Genomic DNA, 5,928 nt, shown 5'->3' on the forward strand with positions numbered 1-5,928 from the left:
GATTTGTCTAACAAAAACCAAATTTCCCTGTGTATTGTGCATTCCTACCAACTTTGATTGGCAGTTTTCCCATAGAAAAACCCAAACAGTAGTCCCATTGGGAGTAACCCCTTTCTATCAGAATCCTATCTATTATGTGCATCTGTTTCTTGTCCTGAAAACTGATTTTCAATTTTGACAGCCAAGCCCTTTCTGTGGCTACCTGTCATCCCAAAGTCCTGTGTAGAAACAAATTTCCATTCTGCCGCATGTGTTTTCTTATGCATTTGTTTTTCGTTTCAAACATCGATTTTCTTACCTTGTGTTCACGTTGCCTTGGTGTCCTGTTTAGTAGTCTGTAAGCTTCCTTATCTCTCAAGTAGAGCAACATAAATTTCTGACCTAGCTGTCCCACCACGGTTGCAAACTGTTGTGCTAGTAACAAGTGAAATCCGATTATCCCATTTTGCTCATAAATAAGGTTTCCATTTTCTTTTCTGGCCTCCCATCTTGGGGTGGTGGGCTGAATCCTAAATCTGATTTTTCCGTCTTTATACTGACTCATTGCCACTGCCTTCCATCCACAAAGAAATTAGTTAGGAGATGTATGGGGGTGTGTGTTGCAGGGGGAGTGCTTAACCTGAATACCATCTGTAGCTTTTAAAAACGATTTATCTTTGCTTGCTATTAGAGGTTGCTGTATATTGTGTTAGGAGTTTGAATTAACTGTATTGTGGGTATTTTGCATTTGTATTGCCACAACATCAGTGACTGCTACCCAATTATTTGATGTCGCTTTATATTTTCATTTAACTATAAAATTAATAAATATCATATTGCTACACACTGGCCTGGTTCCTGGTCCATTGCAACACAGGGTTTTTGTTAAGGTGGGTGAGAGATGGGTTGGGATCCTACTCAAATAAAGAACATGTGGTTGATTAAAGATAAAAATGTGTTTTTATTGTGTGCCACATTCATTGTCAGTGGAAGCAGTGCCTGGCTGGAGTGTGCCGTATTATAAAACCGTTACAGGAGGCAGAACAGAGGAAGGAGCCCTGCCCACCAGTCAATGAGACACAGCTTCAAGAACCCTTACCCTAAAGGAAATAGATCGGGGCCCATCAACATTGAGCAGGTAGTGCCGGCTAAAAGTGTTGGGTGTAGCCTAGGTGGCAGCCTGGCAGATATCTAACAAAGGGACTCCTTGGACCCTAGTCCAGGATCCGGCCACCCCTCTCGTGTACCGACCCTGAATCTGGCCCTTAGGACTCAGATCTGAGGACTCATTGGCTAGCAGAATTAAAGACTTGATCCATCGGCCGATCATGGGAATGGAAACCATTTGGACACAGCCCCTGGTGCCAAAGGTGACAAGTAGATGATCAGTCTTCCAAAATGACTGAAAGATGATGCAAGCTTGCATGCTAAATATCCAGGCAATGCCAGGTCTCTTCTCCCAGAGAGAAAAGAACCAGAAATAAGGCAGAACAATATCCCGGGAATGGTGGAACCCAGAGGAAGTGTCAAATTTCAGAACCAAAGCCTCCCCCCTGAACACCAGAAAGGGGGTGGCATAAACAGGATGACCCCAATCTCGCCCAAGTGCCTTGCAGAAGTGACAACCACCACAGAGATCATCTTCAGAGTTAATCACTTGAGGTCATGTCACGATGCCTGCCCCCGGAAAGCCAGACCAGGCCCAGCAACCCCGGAAGCAGGCATCATGCCACTTGAAGCATGCCCAAAAACCCCAGTTAAGGGCTCTTTGGCTACAGTCCTGGCACCTACGGCGCCAGGCTCATAAGAATAAAGTCAGTCCTGGCGCCATGGGCGCCAGGCTCATTACAGAAATCTTACCTGTTGCAGACTATGCTGCATACCTACCTGATGCAGACCATGCTGCACAAAGCCACAAGCCAAATGAGGCTTAAAGGGACTACTTTACCTCAGGGTCTCCTTTCCTCTCGGGTGGGGCTTGGAAGAATACTTACCTGGGACTTCTTCCAAGGCTATTTAAGCCACACCCGGACAGCCACACGTGCTTCGCGTTATTCTGCTGGCTGCAGCGTAATGCTCACCGTGTCTTCAGCAGCTCCAGTCTTCAGCCACGCCCGCTTCAGCCCTGGAACACCTGAAACAAGAAAAGGAGAAGGAGAAGAGGTCAGAACAAAACCCTTACCTGAATCCTCTATCCAGCACATCGTCGATCTGGAAGAGAGAAGCCTTCTCAGGTGCATTGCCACGCACCTCGCAGAGCCGCGCTGAACTCACCAACCGAGGCTGCATTCCTTTACTCCATCGCGAATCCAGCATCTCCAGGCCATTCTTCAACACCTGGGGGAGACAAGAACAGATAGGTGAGCAAGGGCAATACAAACCACCCCCAAAGACTTACCTGATTTACCATAGGGGGTACTCACCTCATCTCGGGTCGGCGTAGTCAATTCTGCATTACTGCCGCACCCCGCCCCTAAGGGGAAAAAACAAGGACAATACAAATCACCCCCAAAGACTTACCTGATTACCACAGGGGGGTACTCACCTCATCTCGGGTCGGCGCAGTCAATTCCGCATCACCGCCGCACCCCGGCCCCTAAGGGGAAAAAGCAAGGACAATACAACCTAACCCCAAAGACTTACCTGATTTACCACAGAGGGGTACTCACCTCACTTCGGGTCGGTGCAGTTAATTCTGCATCATCGCTGTACCCCGGCCCCAAAGGGGAGAACCACAATAGACTTGCAACCTGCAAGGAATCTGGCAGAGTGAAGATTAGACTTTTGAACTCTTACGAACAATTGGACTTAGAGTCAATACTGGAACTCACCAATTCCTCCACGCCAGTGAAGTAACTGGTCGTCTACGCGCCCCTGCGCTCGACGCAGGATGGAGAGCTCATCTTTCCAAATCTTCAGGTGAGATTAAGAGGGAACTTCAGGAGTGTTCTGTGGGCAGACAAGGGGAGTGGGAAGGCGGGTTAACGCTCAGATTACAGGAGGTCAATTCCCTTTCTCCATTGCAGAAAGATATTCGTACGAGTCCAACAAACGAAGCTAAGTGGGTCTATCCAGTCTGTCATCTCGGCTCTACGTGTTACTGTGGTGGAAGCAACAGCGGGCCAGTCCAGATCGACACCCCCGTGGGAATCAGGTGAGCATAACAGAACGCGAAGCCTACCCACAAATACCCACCTGGGCGTCATGGAGACCTCGGAAACCGATCAGTTGGCCCAATTATTAGGGGAACTAAGGGCCGAAGTGCATTCCGCCCGCCAGGAAACCAATGCCCACAGGAGGGAATTGATAGTATCAAAAGAATGAACTGATGATTTGGCCAGACAGCTATTATAAAACCAGGCTGGACAAACACCTCTACCTGGACTCGGGGCCAGCCCAGCTCCGGTGCCACCGAGTAACCCTGTTCAGATAAACCTTCCTGGAGCCATTCCCTTGGCTCCGCCTGAACGCTTTGCCGGAGACCCTAAAAGGTTTGCTATATTCATGAATCAATGTCGCTTACACTTTTTATGTATACCTGGAGCTTTCCCAAATGATCAAGCCAAGGTAGCTTTTGTACTGTCATATCTCAGCGGCAGTGCAGCGGACTGGTCCATTCCGGTAGTAAATCAGGATGACCCGATTCTTCGAGATTTCCAAGGTTTTCGAACTAGTATGGAAAGACTGTTAGCTCGACATTCCCAAGGACAGGCTTTGGATAACAAACTTTTATCCTTACGGCAAGGTAATCAGGATCTTTTATCTTACATTGCAACTTTCAATAGATTAGTTGTGGAAACCGAATGGCCTGAAGCCAAGCGAATTACATTATTCCATCGAGGGCTTCAGGGAGAACTCAAGGATGTTTTAGCCCAAGTCTTGAACCCGCCTTTAGACTGTGCTGAATATATAGATTTTGTGGTCCAGTTAGATCACAGACTTCAAACCAGAAAGGCTGATCGAACAAAGTTTGAAAACAAGGTCTTGGTTAAAACCTATGTACCCTTGAAGGGGGTAGATGCCTCAGAACCCATGCAAATCGGGGGGGTTAGAGGACCCTTAACCCAGAAGGAAAGGGAAAGAAGACGGCAACAGCAATTATGTCTATATTGAGGAGCTACTGGTCATTTCCTTCGGAACTGCCCTGTAAAACCACCCAAGAAAACTATAGGAGCAGCAGATGAAAACCACTTGAAACCTGACTCGGGAAACGATCACGCCCGGCAAGTGTAGAGGTCAGCTTGCCGAGCTTAAAGAAGGACACTCTGACCTCGGATTTCACCATACCCATGGTCCTTATAGATCCAGAGCAGCCATCACACATGCATGCGGTAAAGGCGTACGTAGATAGTGGAGCCATAGGAAACTATTTGGACTACGGATTGGCTTCCAGGATGAATCTACCTCTCACCCGAAAGACCACTACCGATGTCGTCACCACTGTTGATGTAACTGAAATTGCCTCTGGGCCCGTAACTCAGTCCACTGCAGAGATGACTTTGCTGGGTCAGGATGGACACCGAGAGGTTATGGTGTTTGATTTAATCAAGGCTCCACAGTTTCAACTGATACTGGGAATCCCTTGGTTGGAAAAACACAATCCCTGTATTGATTGGCGAGAGAAGAGACTAACCTTCCCAGAATGTGCTAACACCTGTTACCCAAAGAGAACTCTAAATTCAGTACTAGCCCCAATAATCCCAGCTGCCATACAATTACCTGCTGAATACCAAGACTTTCAGGATGTCTTTCAAAAGGAGCAGGCAAACACCTTACCGCCGCACAGATCGTATGATTGTCAAATAGATCTCATACCAGGAGCACAACCACCTTGCAGCAGAATCTATGCTTTCACGGAACCTGAAAATCTCCACTTGCGCCAGTACCCAGACCAGTATCTTGCTAATGGCTTCATCCGCCCGTCCAAGTCCCCTGCATCTTCCGCTTTGTTCTTTGTGCCAAAAAAGGAAGGCGACCTTAGAACATGCATTGACTACCGCGCGCTGAATCAGATAACTATCAAGAATCGGTACCCATTGCCTTTGATCCCTGAACTACTAGACCAGGTAAAGAATGCTTGTATATACACAAAACTAGACCTTCGGGGGGCATATGATCTGGTACGCGTCAAAGAGGGTGACAAATGGAAGACTGCTTTTCGCACCAAGTACGGATTATTTGAGTACCAGGTGATGCCTTTCGGACTGTGCAACGCACCAGCAGCCTTCCAGTTCTTCATGAACGATGTCTTCCGAGAGCTCATCGATGTTTGTGTAGTCGTTTACATCGACAATATCTTAGTATACTCCCTATCAGAATCCGATCATGTAAAGCACGTCCGAGCAGTCCTAGAAAGTTACGCCAGTATAAGTTATACGCTAAACTGGAAAAGTGCATCTTTCACATTACGGAAGTAGAGTTTCTTGGATTTATTCTGACCCCGAAAGGAATCCGGATGGATACACAGAAGGTGGACGCAATTCGTAATTGGCCTTCGCCAAGCTCAGTCAAAGGAATGCAAAGCATGCTCGGCTTTGCCAATTTCTACCGTAGGTTTATCCCAGACTTCTCACACATTGTACATCCCATTACAACACTATTGCGAAAGAATAAACGCTTTACATGGACAGAAGAAGCCGAGAACGCCTTCCAAGAGTTAAAAAATAAATTCACGTCCGCTCCTGTATTACGACACCTACGCCCAGAGCTTCCCTACATAGTGGAAACAGATGCATCCAGTTCAGCTATGGGAGCAGTGCTCTCTCAAAAGGATCCCGAAACTAACCAGCCGCACCCAGTGGCGTTTTGGTCAAGAAAGTTTTCGGCTCCCAAATTAAATTATGCTATAACCGACAAGGAACTGTTGGCCATCAAGTCCGCCTTCAAGGCTTGCCGGCACTATCTGGTAGGCGCCAGGCATACCATTATGGTCATCACTGATCACCGCAA

The 5,928-nt window shown here is 47.4% G+C and overlaps 1 non-coding gene across 1 annotated transcript; it reads right to left on the minus strand.

Annotated features, from left to right (window-relative positions):
- Positions 1 to 1,348: 1,348 nt before the first annotated feature.
- On the minus strand, positions 1,349 to 1,474 carry LOC138512406 (small nucleolar RNA SNORA49). The gene has a single exon (XR_011281236.1). It is a non-coding gene; the product is annotated as a small nucleolar RNA SNORA49 (small nucleolar RNA).
- Positions 1,475 to 5,928: the final 4,454 nt, after the last annotated feature.

Source organism: Ambystoma mexicanum, chromosome 6p (genome assembly GCF_040938575.1).
Source record: "Ambystoma mexicanum isolate Mex_15411 chromosome 6p, UKY_AmexF1_1, whole genome shotgun sequence".
NCBI lineage: Eukaryota > Metazoa > Chordata > Amphibia > Caudata > Ambystomatidae > Ambystoma > Ambystoma mexicanum.